The sequence below is a fragment of the Stomoxys calcitrans genome, chromosome 2, assembly GCF_963082655.1.
Source record: "Stomoxys calcitrans chromosome 2, idStoCalc2.1, whole genome shotgun sequence".
Taxonomy (NCBI): Eukaryota; Metazoa; Arthropoda; class Insecta; order Diptera; family Muscidae; genus Stomoxys; species Stomoxys calcitrans.
The window spans coordinates 166,708,773-166,724,234 of record NC_081553.1 but is presented as its reverse complement, the minus strand read 5'-3'; the positions used below and the strand labels follow the sequence as shown (position 1 = coordinate 166,724,234).

The following is a 15,462-nucleotide window of genomic DNA, read 5'->3' as shown; positions in this document are numbered from 1 at the left end:
CGGAGATCCGAGCTATCACGGAATACGTGAGGTGGTGTGGTGCTAACGTTAGGACGCCGGGTGTGAACATCTTTGCCGACAGTAAAATTGCCATAAGGGCAATAACAACCCGGACGGTAAGGTTATGAACAGTCTTGTAAGAAGGAGATTAACACTTTCTCTGAGGATGGCAAAATCCGCGTCGTTTGGGTGCCGGGCCATTGCGAAGTAAGGGGGAATGAGAAAGCAGACGATTTGACAGTGAAGGCCAGAAAACTGCATTCAATGAACTTTGTTACCCCAAACCCTTTCGGATCGACGCCGTCCGAGTTAAGGGGGCGGGCGACGAATGCGCATGCAACATTGTGGAACAGCGAAACGGTCGGTAGGACGGCGAAAATCCTATGGGGAGATCCAGATCGTGAGAAGACGAAGCTATTACTGAAAGGTAGTAAGAAGGAGGTCAGTATAGCTTTCAGTATCATAGCTGGACATAAAGGACTGCGAGCTTACTTATGCAAAATCGATGCGGCAACTGATAGCATGTGTAGAGCATGAGGGGAAGATAAAGAAACGTTGGAGCATTTCCTTTGTTATTGCCCGGCTTTCTCGCCTAACCGTTACCGGCACTTATGTGGGGACACAATACCAGATATGAACCAACTTAGGGGAGTGGTATTGAAAACAATTAAGGATTTTGTAAGTAGCACGGAATTCCTTAAAAAAAAATTTTAAAGTTTACTTTATAGTTTTTAGAGCGCACAACAAGCCGATTACTGGCTTTGGGGCGGATTAATATCTGCACCCTCTTTTCAACCTAACCTATCCTTATTGTCAAATTATTGCGCTTTGTTTGTTTATTTTCTGAAATTATCATGCGATGTAGGGTTTAGGCCCAAGGGGAAAAAATAACTTCAAATAACCTGGGGGAGGCCACCGTAGCGCAGAACGCCTGGGTTCGAATCCTGGCGAGATCATCATGGTAATCCCCTCATAATCCTGGTGACATTTATGAGGTACTATGCCATGTAAAAACTTCTTCCCAACGAGGTGACGCACTGCGTTCGAGCACGGCTGTAAAAAGGTGGCCCCTTATCATTGAGCTTAAAAATTGAATCGGACAGCAATCAGTGATATCTGAGAAGTTTGCTCCCTTCCTTAGAGGAATATTCATGGGTTAATTTGCATTTACAAATAACATAGGGGAAAGTTCTTCCCATAAAACCTCCATAATTGACATGTAAAACGATCAGAAAATTTATTGGTATCAAATGAAAGACTTGAGGAGGCATGTACCCCGATTGGCTCAATGGAAAAGTCAAATAAAGGCCTTTAAAAGTAGAGTACGAATTTGATATTAATTTTTGAGATAAAGTATGTAGGGGTAGATCAGGGCTCCAAACGATCATGTAGGCCAGTCAAAAGCCAATTTAAGATAAAGAGAATCACTACGGCAAAGACTAAATTTTATTACATATCTTATTTATCTAACATAATGATTGAGGGATTTATGACAACAATATATGATATAGAATAACTCCCAAATAAAACTCCCCCATTAAAAAGTAATCAGCCCAATTCTGAATAAACCTGAATTATTCAAAAATGCTTGGCGCCATATTTAGAAGCATTTACGCAAAGAGGGTAGGAATAATGTCGCTTTTCGGCAGCACTTTGTCCCAACCACCAATATCAAGTTCTTCAAGTTCTAGCTGCATAAAAGTAGGTATTTAGATAAAGCGGCGTATCAGACAGACCACCACTACATTCATAACGACGAAGGAGAAGCAAACCTCTTTACTACTCACTAAAGTAGTTCTGTCCAAGAACGATCCGGTAGATTCAGCCACCTTAACTACTTTTGGCAAGGGTAAACGCCAACGTGCAGGATGTGTTCCCCGCATGCATCCAGGGAAAACTCGACACAATTTATCTGTTCACCAGACCACTCTGAAAGCATATCATTTTAACCAATAATTGTTGGATGAAGACGGTTAGTTGTTGTCACAACACAGGAATATCGTGACAAGCTGTAGGCCATAATAGTGGACAATTAGGTTAGGTTAGATTGAAAGGAGGGTGCAAATATTAACCTGCACTATGCTACTATAGACATACACCTAAGCCAGTAATCGGCTTGTTGTGCGCTCTTAAAACTAAAAAGTAACCTCGAAAAAGGAAATCTACTTACAAAATCCATATCTGGTATTGTGTCGCCACCTAAGTGCCGGTATCTGTTAGACGCGAAAGCCGATCAATAACAAAGGAAATGCTCCAGCGTTCATCTTCCCAGCATGCCATACACATGCTATCACTTGCCGCACCGATTTTACATAATCGAGCTCATAGTCCTGTGTGTCCCGTTATGATACCGAAAGCTATACTGGCCTCTTTCTTACCGTTTCGCTGCTCCACAGGGTTGCATGCGCATTCATTGCCCACGCTCTTAACTCGGACTGCGTCGACCCGAAAGTTTATTGACGGCAGTCCTCTGGCCTTCACCGCCAAATCGTCTGCCCTTTCATTCCTTCTTAGTCCGTTATGGCCCGGCACCCAAACGATGCTGATTTTGCCATCCTCAGAAAAGGCGTTAATCTCCTTACACTGCAAGACTGTTCGTGACCTTACCATCCTGCACTACACACGTTTGCGCGATCTAACCACCTTTGGACTTGACTAGTGCTCTGAGTCGGCTAAAAACGAGTTGCAAACTGTACGGCGTTTTGGCCCATTCCCGTACAATGACTTTTTCGGCGCATTCATTCTGGCAGCTTTTTATACCCACCACCAATAACACCTTGAAATATTTATCTGAAACCCCATAAAGGATATGTTTCTTGATCGTCTTGTCAATTTGAGTCGATATAGCCATGTCCGTTCCTCCGGTCCGTGCCTAGCGGTCGAATCAATAAATATATCCGCTTAAACTTTTGCACTGAAACCTCTTTTCGATGTAGGTCGTATATCGGTTCCGATTTGGATATAGCAGCTTTCATATAAACTGATCTCCCGATTTGATTTCTGAGCCCTTACAATCCGCATTTTTGTCCGATTTGGCTGAAATTTTGCACGGATTGTTCTGTTACGACTTCCAACAACTGTGCTAAGTACGATGTAAATTGGGCTATGACCTGATGTAGCTCCTATATAAACAGGTCTCCCGTTTTGAAACCTTGAGCCCTTACCACCTGCAATTTTTGTCCGATTTGGAAATTTTGCACATGGTGTTAAGTTACGAATTACAACAACTTTGCAAATCACGGTCCAAATTAAGCACACTAACATCGGCTATGGTCTCCAACATCCTAAACACGTATGGCCCAAAGCGTTCCATTACAAGGTATAGCTCCAATAGCATAGCAATTCCATTATTCCTTGTTTGCCTATAAAGAGATATCGGGCAAAGAACTTGACAAATACGATCCCATGGTGGTGGGTGCATAAGATTGGGCCAGGCCGAACTTTGCCAGGGGCAATTTTCTTAATTCATTCATTTTGAATAATATTGAATGATCTCTGAAGGGTTTCCTATTTGTAAGGTTTCTGAAAATATATTTGAATTAGTAAGAACATTCTATTAACAAAAATATTTCAAATTTAATGGTAATTTAACCTACTACCAGGACATAAATTTGACACAATTTGAAAATGCTTTAATTAGGTAATGACAAATGAATTGGAATATTGCAGTTTGTTGGTTATTTTCTAATCCGCCTTCCGTAAGAGGTGTATCACCATTGAAACCAAAACACTGTACCGTTAATAAAATCTCTTACTGTCCCATCACTCAAATAACCATTTATGGTTGTATATTGTAGTTGTCCTCCTAGTTTAAAATGTATCCCTATGAGTCGATTATGCTTAGATTTGGTGCGACTGAGTTTGCACCGAGCAACTACAAAAGAGCTTAGCCAAGTAGTACCCCCTCCAGCCGGAGTGAAAAGGCGTGGTACATATACTACATCAAACCAACTTGAGTCCCATGCCAAACCCAAATCATGCCATCCATATCTTTTTAACTTTATTGGATTGACTGACAGTGTGGTTTTATTACTTCTGTGACCCTAACCCAACGGACCACCACCGGACGGACACCCCCTTTAAATGTTCTTCAAGCAAGTATGTACTGCTATGTGCGAATGTACATACTTCTATCCGTATACAGTGTGTATGTATGTAGCTTCGTATGCATGAAGTCGAATAGCGCAAGCATTCCAACTGCTACAATATCCCCATTATCTCCCCCTTCTATCACTCGCTCTGAAGGAATGAATAAGTCGTAAGTCGTTTTATTTATTATGGATTGAATTCAATTGAGGCTGACTGTCAGTCAGTTGGTACGTTCGCCAGCCAACTGACTGGACTGCCGGCCGGCCGGCCGGCCGGCTTGCAACCATGTTCGTTGGAGTAATTTTTCTCCCTTTTATGCCACCCAACACCACCAACCTTTCAAGCTCAACTAATGGTATTTCTTCGTGATATCATCTTCTCTTCGAATAATGCTGCTGCTGCCAACATTGCTTGTCGGTGGGTTCATCGTTTATATTCCTTTGCTTTATGTATGGATCCTCTGGGGTATGAGTAATTCTTATCTATAAGTCGCCGTTCTGCTGGTGATTCGACGGCGGTCGGTTGGTCGGTCGTCTGTCGAATGGTCTCGCCAAAAACAACGTCAACATTAACATTCAAGGGTTCTAATACAAATTTCATTTTGTTACTCCCTGTTCTTTCTCTCCTTTAACTATCTATCGTGAGAGCGCATTTGAGATGAAGGGCAGTGTTGCCACAACAAAAGAAAAAAATCCTATCACATATTTTCAACCTATCAAATCCCCAACAAGCCGACCAACATTATAAATTCCTTAAATACCATTTTTTCTCAAGACAAAATTTTGAGAGACAAACTTTTGATAACATGTTCCAAAAAACATTTTTGTTAAAATTTTCCCTAAATACAAAATTTTGATAAAATATACTTCAAAGGAGAAATTTCGACAAAAAATCTGAAGGCTTAGTTTGTGGAACCTACATAAAAGACAATATTCTATAAATTCTAAAAAGAGAAAATTTGTGAAAAGATAACCAAACCCAAAAAAAAAAAATTAAAGAAAATTCTCTCTAAAGACACTCACCGCTTTATTAAAATTCGGAAAATGGATTTTTTTGACGTCGAATTGATCACCCTACACTGAAAAAAGTTGTTCCATAATTTAAAATTATTTTCTTATTCGTAGGATTTTAGCAAAGAAAACGAGCCAAAGAACCAAAACTTTGCAATAAATATGCGATCGGACATTACCCTCCATTAAAAATTTTGATCGCAAATTGATTCTTATTTTACTTCACAGATGGCTATCCTATTATTATTTTTTGAAAAAATGTTTTTTTTTTTTTAACTTAGCATCTTAACCTTAAAAAACGAAACATTTAAAGACGCTCCATTTGTAAGGCTAAGGCACACTGTTGCCTTGTCCCAAAGTCTATTTCCCAACTTTCAACGATATTTTGACCTTCATGAGATTTTCGTCTTTAATAACAATACGTAAAGTTAAGGATTTATTAACCTACCAGTTAAAATAAGAAATTCTTAATATGAAGGCAAAAAATTTTCGCCAAAGGGAATGTTTCCTTAGAAAGTTGATAAATTGATAATCTTTAAATTAACTTTGCTTATCTTTGGCTCAAATCTTTAAAATTAGGACGAACATTTTTTCAGTGTATCCAAGCCCCAGCAAGCCGATCAACATTTTAAACTCCTTAAATAACATTTTCTCTGAAGATAAAATTTTGAGTGATCATCTAAAAATACAAACCGTTGATAAAATTTTCCAATAAAAATTTCCCTAAATAAAAAATTTTGATAAAATATAATTCAAAGAAAAAATGTCTTTAATGATCTGAAGGCACAGTTTTTGAAAGCTACTTAAAAGACAACATTTTGTTAAAAGATTTTCTAAAAAGAAAATGTGTGAAAATCTATCTCTAACAACACCAACTCTAAAACCTCCTTTCTCTAAAAACAAAATTTTGATAAAAATGTTCTTTAAAGACAAAACCTCAAAAAAAAAATCAAAGAAAATTCTCTCTAAAGGCACGCACCGCTTCATTAAAAATCGAAAAATTATTTTTTTAAGAAACCTATTGGTTGCTTTTTGGGCAACCCAATATTACAATATTCAACCCAATAATCTTGTTTGAAAACCCCGAATTGATCACCCCACACTGAAAAAAATTGTCCCAAAATTTTAAATTGTTCATTATTCGTAATGCAATGAAAACGAGCTGAGGAACTAACAAATTAAAATGGAGATGCTACTATCTTTAAATCTAGTTTCCTATTTACTAACGGACATGACTGTGCGTTTGAAGTTTTCCTTAGGTTAGGTTGAAAAGAGGGTGCAGATATTAATCCGCCCTATGCCACTAGGGAAATACACCTAAGCCAGTAATCGGCTTGTTGTGCCCTCTTAAAACTATAAAGTAAACTCTAAAAAGAACATTTTAAGTCAGGAATCCTTTATTGTTTTCAATACCACTCCCCTAAGTTGGTTCATATCTAATATTGTGTCTCCACCTAAGTGCCGGTATCTGTTAGAAAAATTCTTAATATGAAGGAAAATATTTTTCACTAAAGGGAATGTTTCCTTAAAAAGTTGTAGATTTGATCATTTTTAAATTAAGTTTGCTAATCTTTGGCTCGAATCTTTAACATTTGTTCAAAAAATTGTTGAGTGTATGATTTTCACATATATTGGGTTGCCCAAAAAGTAATTGCGGATTTTTCATTTAGTCGGCGTTGACAAATTTTTTCACAGCTTGTGACTTTGCAATTGCATTCTTTCTTCTGTCAGTTATCAGCTGTTACTTTTAGCTTGCTTTAGAATATATTTTTTATATTTGATTAAAGTGCATTCTAAGTTTTATTAAAAATGCATTTACTTTCTTTTAAAAAATCCGCAATTACTTTTTGGGCAACCCAATAATTGTACGAATACCGCATACTTTAAGTGAAAGACTGTCTGGCTGCATTGTTTAATATCCATACCAAAATAGTCCTATTGGATAAAAAACGGAAATTCTAAATCATACACCGAATCTTTACTGACCCGTTGCTTTCTTGAGAGAAGAATCGTTGTTTCAGGAATCTTAAACAATATTTCCAATTAAAGGCTGGTACTATATTCGTTTTTCACAATTTAAAACACATATTTTTCACGGTTACTTTTACGAAACAGTAGAAAAATCTCAATGAAAACTTATCACTTTTATGAAAATTTTTCATAAGTAATGAGGGAATGTCCTACTGAATGAAATCAGCAAGTTTCTTTGCCTCAAAATCTATTATCTAAAAAAAGTAATCACGAAAAAATGTAGCGAAAAACGGACATAGTAGCAGCCATAAGCTACTAATATGGATGATCACAATGAAAATTTGGTAGAAAAAGCCCAAAACGGCAACACTGATTAAGGGGCTGCCTCTGTTTGTTGGCTGCGTAACTGTGTTGGTAAATGTGTTAATTCTTTTAGATTTGAACAGAACTAGTACTTTGGTGTAGCCCCCCTCTCGCCATTGTTCTTATTTGTAATCGTCCATGTCGTTGCCCAATGCTGTCGACTAAAATAAATGTAGGTATTGTTTCTTCTTTCTCTTCTTGATTTTGTTCTTTGTACAATATACGACTACGACGTTTAAAGTGCTATTCAGTTGTTACGGTTGGCATTTTGTCTTCTCTCTACTTCTACGCTGAGTTGATAGATATTCCTGCGATGTAGATTGTCACCACCGTTGCCGCCGCCGCCACCAACATATCGTACTCGTATCTTCACTGTCGTCGTTCATTACGACGACTACGATTCAAGTCAATTTAATTCGTTGTATTCATCATGCTATATGCGTCTATTTCTTCGAGTCCAGGGTTGCCAATTTTCATCAATAAGTATCTCTGATGGTAACAATCAACAAAATTATCAAAAATCTTATGGTGATTATTTGATTCCGAAAAAAAATATTACACTAATTTTGCACTTATACGGGACAACATTTTGCAAATGTCGCCCCAAGTGTTACACTTTTTGCATTTTCAATCGAACATGTTCATATGTAGTCATTTCGAACTCGTCTTCGGATGAAGTACTTTCTAGCAATGCAACTAATATGCCGTTAGCTAAATAAAACGCGTTCACTTTTCATTTTTATATATTTATTTTTAATATTTGAGGCTTTTTTTCCAAACATTCAACAAATTTTGTCTTCTTCTTCTTCCGTTCAAACAAAATTTGCTTGAATGATAGCCGCTGATTTTAAATGCGACATTAGACTTGGCACGGTGTAAGAAATGCAGTATATTTCCACTCTCTGTAGGCAACACCATTATAAGCGAACACTACACCCGATGATGGGGTTACGAACACAAAATTTCGATTTTAGTGCAACATGTCAAAAAAAATGGTACACTTTTTTCCACAATCTAAATCACCATTATCAAATTAGTCCAATATATTAACAAATTTGATCTTCAACTTCTTGCATTGCAGCCTTCACTGTTTGTAAGAGCTTTCTGCTACACGCGGCCATAGTAACCTCAAATACATTATATTATAACTTTGTGCATTTGTTTGTAACAACCATAAGGAAATGAAATGGACCCATTGATAAGAATTTGGATCGAAACAGAATCACTTTCTGATTCGATTTAACTATTTAAGGCTTTATTCTATTTAACTATTTTAAGGCTTTATTCAATCATATTCAATAAAATGATTCACTCCATTCGCTGCATATTCGTTGCCTTTTGAGAGTGTTAGATGAGATAACCAAAAGACATACAATGCAATGCACGTGTTTTGTCTTATCCTCTTTCTATGGATAGTGTTGAATGCTGTTGTTTTGAAATGATGTGGGGTGACGACAATATGCATTATTTTTACAAATGGATTCATAGGCAATGAAAATGACATTCAAACCGTTCTCTGGTCGGCACCGCCCGATTTTTTCCTTTCGTGTTATATTTTGAACGTCATTATACAACGCATGGAAGAAACAAATATATTCCACATTGGATATGTAGGCGTGAGTGATTTTCCACTCACGCGCACGAGATAAAAACTTGACTCACGCACGACTCACGAAACACTCACGGCTCATGAAATATTCACGAGAAAATCGACTCATAAGACAATCACGACTGACAAAACACTCACGAGGCAGCCACTACTCACGAGGCACTCACGACTCTGGAAGCACTAACGACTCACGAAAAAGTTATAATACAAGAACGGTCACGCACGATCACGTGATTGGATTTGCATCTCACTTACGAATTACGTGACTCACGCGTGACACGATAACTCACGACTCACGTTTATATATAGTTCATATAAAGGGTTAGTGTTAAACTTTATGGACCAATGTTGAATGTGAACCACACCTAAACGGCAATTTTTTTCTGTATTTCATTTTATATTTCTCAAATTCAGACTAACTCAATTTGCAACACGGAAAGAGCACCGTGTGACAAATAATTCAAAATCACCATAGTCCTTAAAATTTAACTACCCTTTACATATTGTTACACACACAGTTCGTTTACAATTACTTTACTTAACAATGATTTATTGATCTACTTATTTGTTTAGAACCAGGGCTGCTAGACGTGACTACTTTACATCATTTTGATTTTTTTTTGGCCAAAATTTGATTGATTTTACGATTTTTTTTTAGGTTTTTTTACTGTATCGCAAACAGCGTTACCGTTAGAAATTTTCAAATAGTGGCACAAAAAGTGTCATTTGTCAAAAAAAGTGGATTTTTTTTTGAAAAGTTGCAAATTTTTTGGTTTTTATTAAAAAAAATCTTCAGCTTTTTACATAAACAACAAAAAAAATTTGTTGAAATTGGTCCAAAATTTTGCACAATATTATCATAAAAAAAAACAAACAAACATAAAAGGTGTATCATAAACAATTCCGTTTTTTATACATTGCATAAAAAGGTGTATAAAAGATAAGTTCGGTCAATCCGAATCTTAGATTCTCACCACCGTAAATCAATCCTAGGTTTTCGGTCAAGACTTCTTGGAACTAAAAAGCCAAATTCAAATTTGGACGGACGAACGGACTTCTCAAATCCGATCTACGATATACTGAACATGTATTTGTAGGATTTAGAATAAATGATTTGACGAGTTGCGATGTTGGGTATTTAAAGATTTAAGTGATATATTTCACAAAAAAAACAAACATTTTTTTGTTTTATCCAGTTACTTGCGTCCAGCTCAAAAATTTAAAATTTTTCGAAACATTGAAGATTTACATGCGATTTGTTGGACGATAGATAATCGCTACATAGTTGTATTTTTGAACAAGTGGCGCAAAAATGTTAAAAGTATGGCATTTAGTATCAAAATACAATAAAAAAGTGGCACACAAGTGGCATCGTACAAAAAAAGTGTCAAATTTGATACTAAATTGGCACAACGGTAACGCTGATCGCAAATTGAAAGAAGTTTTTCAAAATTATGGAAGTTTTGCCCTTAATATATGTGTTATTTAAATTTTTTATCTAAAGAAAATTTCACGAAGGCAAAATTTTGTTGAAATTTGTCATTCTAATTTTGTTTTTGAGAAAATATAATTCAAACTTTACATTTAGAAAAAATTTTAATAAATTTCTGACTTAGATAATTTTTTATTAAAATTTTGGCTTTAAAGAAAATTTTATTAAAGTTTTCTCTATCTAGAAAACTTTTTTTAAATGCAGTTTTTAGAGAAAAATTCTTTGAAAAGTTGTCTTAACAATTTTATTTTTTTTGTTTTTATAGAAGCTTTAATTAACTTTAAAAGAAATTTATTAAAATCTTGTCTTAAGAGAAAATTTCATTGGATATTACTACAGTCGGACCTCGATTATCCGGCATGCCCGGGACCGGAGGCATTACGGATTTCCTGGATAATGGAGTAATATTTTTTTACTCGCATTTTCAATAGCATTTGTCTTGGTTGTAAATGGCAGAGTAGCCAGGCATCTCCAAGAAGTTCAAAAATGTTTGTGGAACCATTTATTGCTTCTTTATGTTTTTGGATGATTAATATCATCGCCATCAGTTTTATCTGAACTATTTCCCTTCTGAGTCTTATCTGTGTCATATGTCATGTCCATAATTCTAACATCGGACAAAACAGCAAATTCAGTAGCATTATTGCACATAAGCTATCTTTTCCTTCAATGGTAAAATTGTTCGTTACATTTAATATTTCTGTTGCATTGTCGGATGTATGTTATCTGTATTTTTTATATCTGAAACACGAGTATATACTTTTTTTGATAATGCTATTTAAATCTTCATAATGAACCCTGGTCCATCGGCTGAATTTAATTAATTTTACGTCTGGATGCTTCGAACGATTTCTACTAATAGAAAGATTCTACTATCATGTTTCAGACCTGTTTTTTTTGAAAATGACTTCTTAGTTCGGGAACAAAACGTTTGTAAAACCATTCTAAAAAAATTTTGAGTTACCAAAGCTTTTTATATTGGCTTTATAAATATCGTGAAGTTTGTTGAAACTCATTAAAGATCTTTTCCAAGCACTTTTTCCAATACCTAACGCCATGCAGTTGGGAGTACCAGCATCATTAGCACACAATAATACAGTTAGTCTTTCCTTTGCCTCTGATTGCTACATCATGGCCTATTAGGACAGTTTCATCATCAGTGGCAGTGGGGAGGATTAATGTTCGCAATCTCTCTTCAACATAGTTTTTCCCTTGAAATAAATCAATTCAATTTTCCACAAACTTAATGGTAACTACAAAGTAGGCTGAGGCTTTTTCTCCTTCAGTCGAGGTATAATTTATATGTTATACTAGAAGTGATTTTGGTTATATAGAGGTGGGTATTAAGTTTGTAGTAAAAACCATAAAATATTAATAATATCTAATTATTGTATTAAAATATCATCATAAATAATGAGGAAATGTACCACTAATTTTTTTCCCTTTAAGTTAATAGCTTATCGTGCAGAAACATTATTTTCGCAATGAAATACAAACTTATTACGAGAACTCTTATCATAAAAAATAATAATAATAAATATAAATCGACGATAAATCGACTTATCAATAACATACTGCATTGGTGCATGGTTCTCCATATTTGCTGAAAGCTTAAACAACAAAAACATTCATTTAGAAATGGCAACTCTATGCATGTTGCTGCCATTGTTCGTTTCATGGCTGCCGATACTTTTCGTTTTTCATCTGCTTGTGTACGTGTTTGTGCTCTTATGGTTAGTAGGGGGATACAATTTGTGTGTCTATGGTTTGAGGAGGGTTGGTTGGTTGGAGGGGAGGCAGAAATGTTTGAGTGTGTTGTGTTGTTTCAGTAGATTTGTGTATTTTTTTACCCAATCTACTTTATTTAATACGTCTATTCGGTGGTTCGTTCGTCCTACTGTCGTGCGGAGATACTCACTACGACCGACGATGTGAGCAAAGACCACTGTTTGTGCTGTTGCTCGCAGAGCTGCTGCTACTGCTTACATTATACGACTCTCGCCTCATTTTCTGTTGTGCACTGTCGTTTCTTAATAACATTTCATTTTACTGTGTGCTCTCCCCACCACACTGTTGTTTCCCTCTAATCAGTGTGAGACTGAGTTCGTTCATTTTATAATTTTATATACATTCGTTTCATTTAATGGCTTGGCTGGCTGACTGGCTTCGGCTATATTTAATGTAAATGTAAGTATGTGTGTTCTTTCCCTCTGTATGGAAATTTGGGGTTTCTTCTGAAATACTAAATGAGTTTCTTATTAATCACCGCTGAGTTAATGTTTTGTTGCTGCTGGATTGACGTTGAATTCGCTTTTCATTTTGTCTCATTTGCTTTCTCAGCGGCCAGTTGGTTTTCTGTATTTTTCTTATGCTTGGCTTTAAAAATGTCAACTCCATGTTATCATTGGATCTGCTTACACTTTTGAGACGACCATCGTATCGTTCAAATCGCCTCTTCTCTGCAGAATTTCTGATAGCTGCTGACTACACAAGACTTCTAGTTGTATTTTTGGGGGGTTTTCCTCATCGCCTCTTCTGTTTTTGTTGATGATTGCATTTATGTGCTCATCGTACATTCTGCGGCGCATTCAATTTAACAACAGTTTTTTGTTTTTATTTCTGAAATCAACAGAATAATCTTCAAAATATTCTACCCTCGTGAGTGGGACCGACTGCTCGTTGTTGATCGTAACGTTATTATTTTACTTTGCTTGATGCGGCATCAGCAGCACATCTTTTTGCGGCATTTTTATGGGTCACTTGAAATTTGTTATTGTCTGTCTGCTCTTCTTGATTGTTTCGAGTGCAGCCGTTTTTACTTCATAATGTTTTGCCAAAAAGTGTAGCTTGAGCTGGGGTACTACACTACTCTCAGCGGTTATTACAATGTGATAATGAATGTTTGATGAAACTTTGGGCAGCCTGGTTTATCGTTGTTCAAATTTAGTATTTTATAGATTTTTTTGATTTTATCATTATAAACGAAGTATGTATGTAGTCATTTACGAAGGACTACATTGGTTTCAAGATTTGATCGTGTTTTTTAAGAAACACAATAATTGAATTAAACAAATATCATCTTAGTTTACTTTCCGGTGAGTTAGGACCTATCCAGATCAGTGACATTTGCTCAGTGAAATTACAGACAATGAATTTGACATTTGAAAGCTAAGTATACTCAAGATGAGATGAAATTTCTCTTAGACAGCCTATTTTGGCAGGACACATTTAAACTTTTCTGTATTTTTCCTTGATACTGGCAAGATACAAATGTCTGGTGTCATTGTTAGGTTTAAACATTAATTATAAGGTGGAGTAAGCATTCTAACAACTAAACTCTATGTGTATGAGTCGAAACCCTGAATGAAATTAACTAGTTTTACTTTGAATGCCATGTTCTTAGGTCTTTTAGCTATGCCTTTCGTTGGATAGGATACGTGTGTACCCTATGTTTGGGAGAATAATGACGGTAGGGTTCCTTGCAAAATAACATAAAATGCAATTCGTAAAAATGTTTCATTAAACCTTGTCCTATGTATTTTTTTTTTTGGAAATAGTTGACCTTAATCCTATATTTTTTTGGGTACACTACAGCTGTGATAACAGTAAATTGATATTAGATTTGTAAAAAAAATTATTTTGCTTTTAATTTTCATCGAAACTTCTTGCGTCGGAACACATTAAGCGTGGAGATTTTTAAATGGTTTTTACTAATCTAAAGCGAACATTTTAAACAAACAAATTTCAAAAAACTTATGACTGTAGAATTGTTGAAATGCTGCTTTTTGTTTTCTTTATGCGGTGGGAACACCAAAACTATTTGATATCATTCTCTCGCAGTTCTGAATTTGTTATTATTTTTTTATATTTTTCGTTTATGTGTTGTTAATTTGAAAGCGGTGAAGAGAGCGCATTGGAAGTGTTTATAGAAGAAGGGGGATTTGAGAAGTGAGGCTAACTTGGTGTGCGATGTTGCTGCTAAGTTATTCTTTTTTACGAAATGTTTTCATAGAGGAATGAACATGTACGTAAATGTGTGTGTATATTGTTATTATTAATTTTTATACACTTTTTAAACAAATAACAACAATAACAAGCATGTGTGTGGTTTTCTCCATACACTTGCACCACTCGTTCGCTTAGTCCCCGCAACGACACACCAAAACACACAACGCTCAGCCAACGTATGTTCGTCGTACGTTATTATTTAGTCGTTTGCTGCGTGTGTGTGTATATTTTGTATGCGCTGCAAGTGAAATATTTTTTTAGAGGAGAGGGAGCTTTAGTTGAAGTTTAGCTCGGTTTTTTAGAAGCACGTATAGCAATTCTCGTATTTATTAATTTGTTTCGTTTTTTTTTCTTAATTTCTCAAACGAAAATGTTCTTTTCCAAAACGTCGTGCGTTACAACAAATATTCTAACTTAAAAAATACAACAAATAGTGCCATTTTCTTTCTACGCTGTTGTGTTTAATTGTTTAGAAGTCGTGCTAAATTACATTTACAACAAGTGTGTTTTCATATAGATTTCTTTCTTAAGTCGCACACATGAATACAGGCGCTTTGATGCGCGCCTTTTTTCTGCACAAGTTTCTTTAGTGACAAGTGAATGAATGATGAGTGGAGTGTTTTAGAAAATAATGGCAAAGAAAAAAGATACCAGTCTCATTAGGGATTACCACCCTCTTTTCTTTTTTTTTTTTGTATTTGTGGTTCAACATATTTTGTTGTACTCTTCTTTGCTTAATGAAATCCGAATGATTATGTGGCGCCCATACCTCACCGCGTTACAGTTGTCTCTTCACATATTTTTCTAAATCGTGCCTTCTTTCATAATCAACATGCACACACATGGGGTCTCAAATATTTATATACATTAATACACATGTATGTACATAAGACCGCCTCAGTTTGTATGATAGACGTATC

General features: G+C 35.7%; 1 protein-coding gene across 10 annotated transcripts in view; it reads left to right on the top strand.

The window, feature by feature from the left end:
* LOC106080961 (trithorax group protein osa) overlaps window positions 1-15,462 on the top strand; it is a 169,742-nt gene that overhangs the window by 135,063 nt on the left and 19,217 nt on the right. For 3 of the 10 annotated variants that reach the window (XM_013242651.2, XM_013242634.2, XM_013242626.2), the window contains exon 1: window positions 14,835-15,043. The exons of the other annotated variants lie outside the window; for them this stretch is intronic. The gene's annotated coding sequence lies outside the window, so the exon portion shown is untranslated. Of the gene's footprint in view, window positions 1-14,834; window positions 15,044-15,462 lie in introns of those variants that run through there. 10 annotated transcript variants of the gene reach the window in all.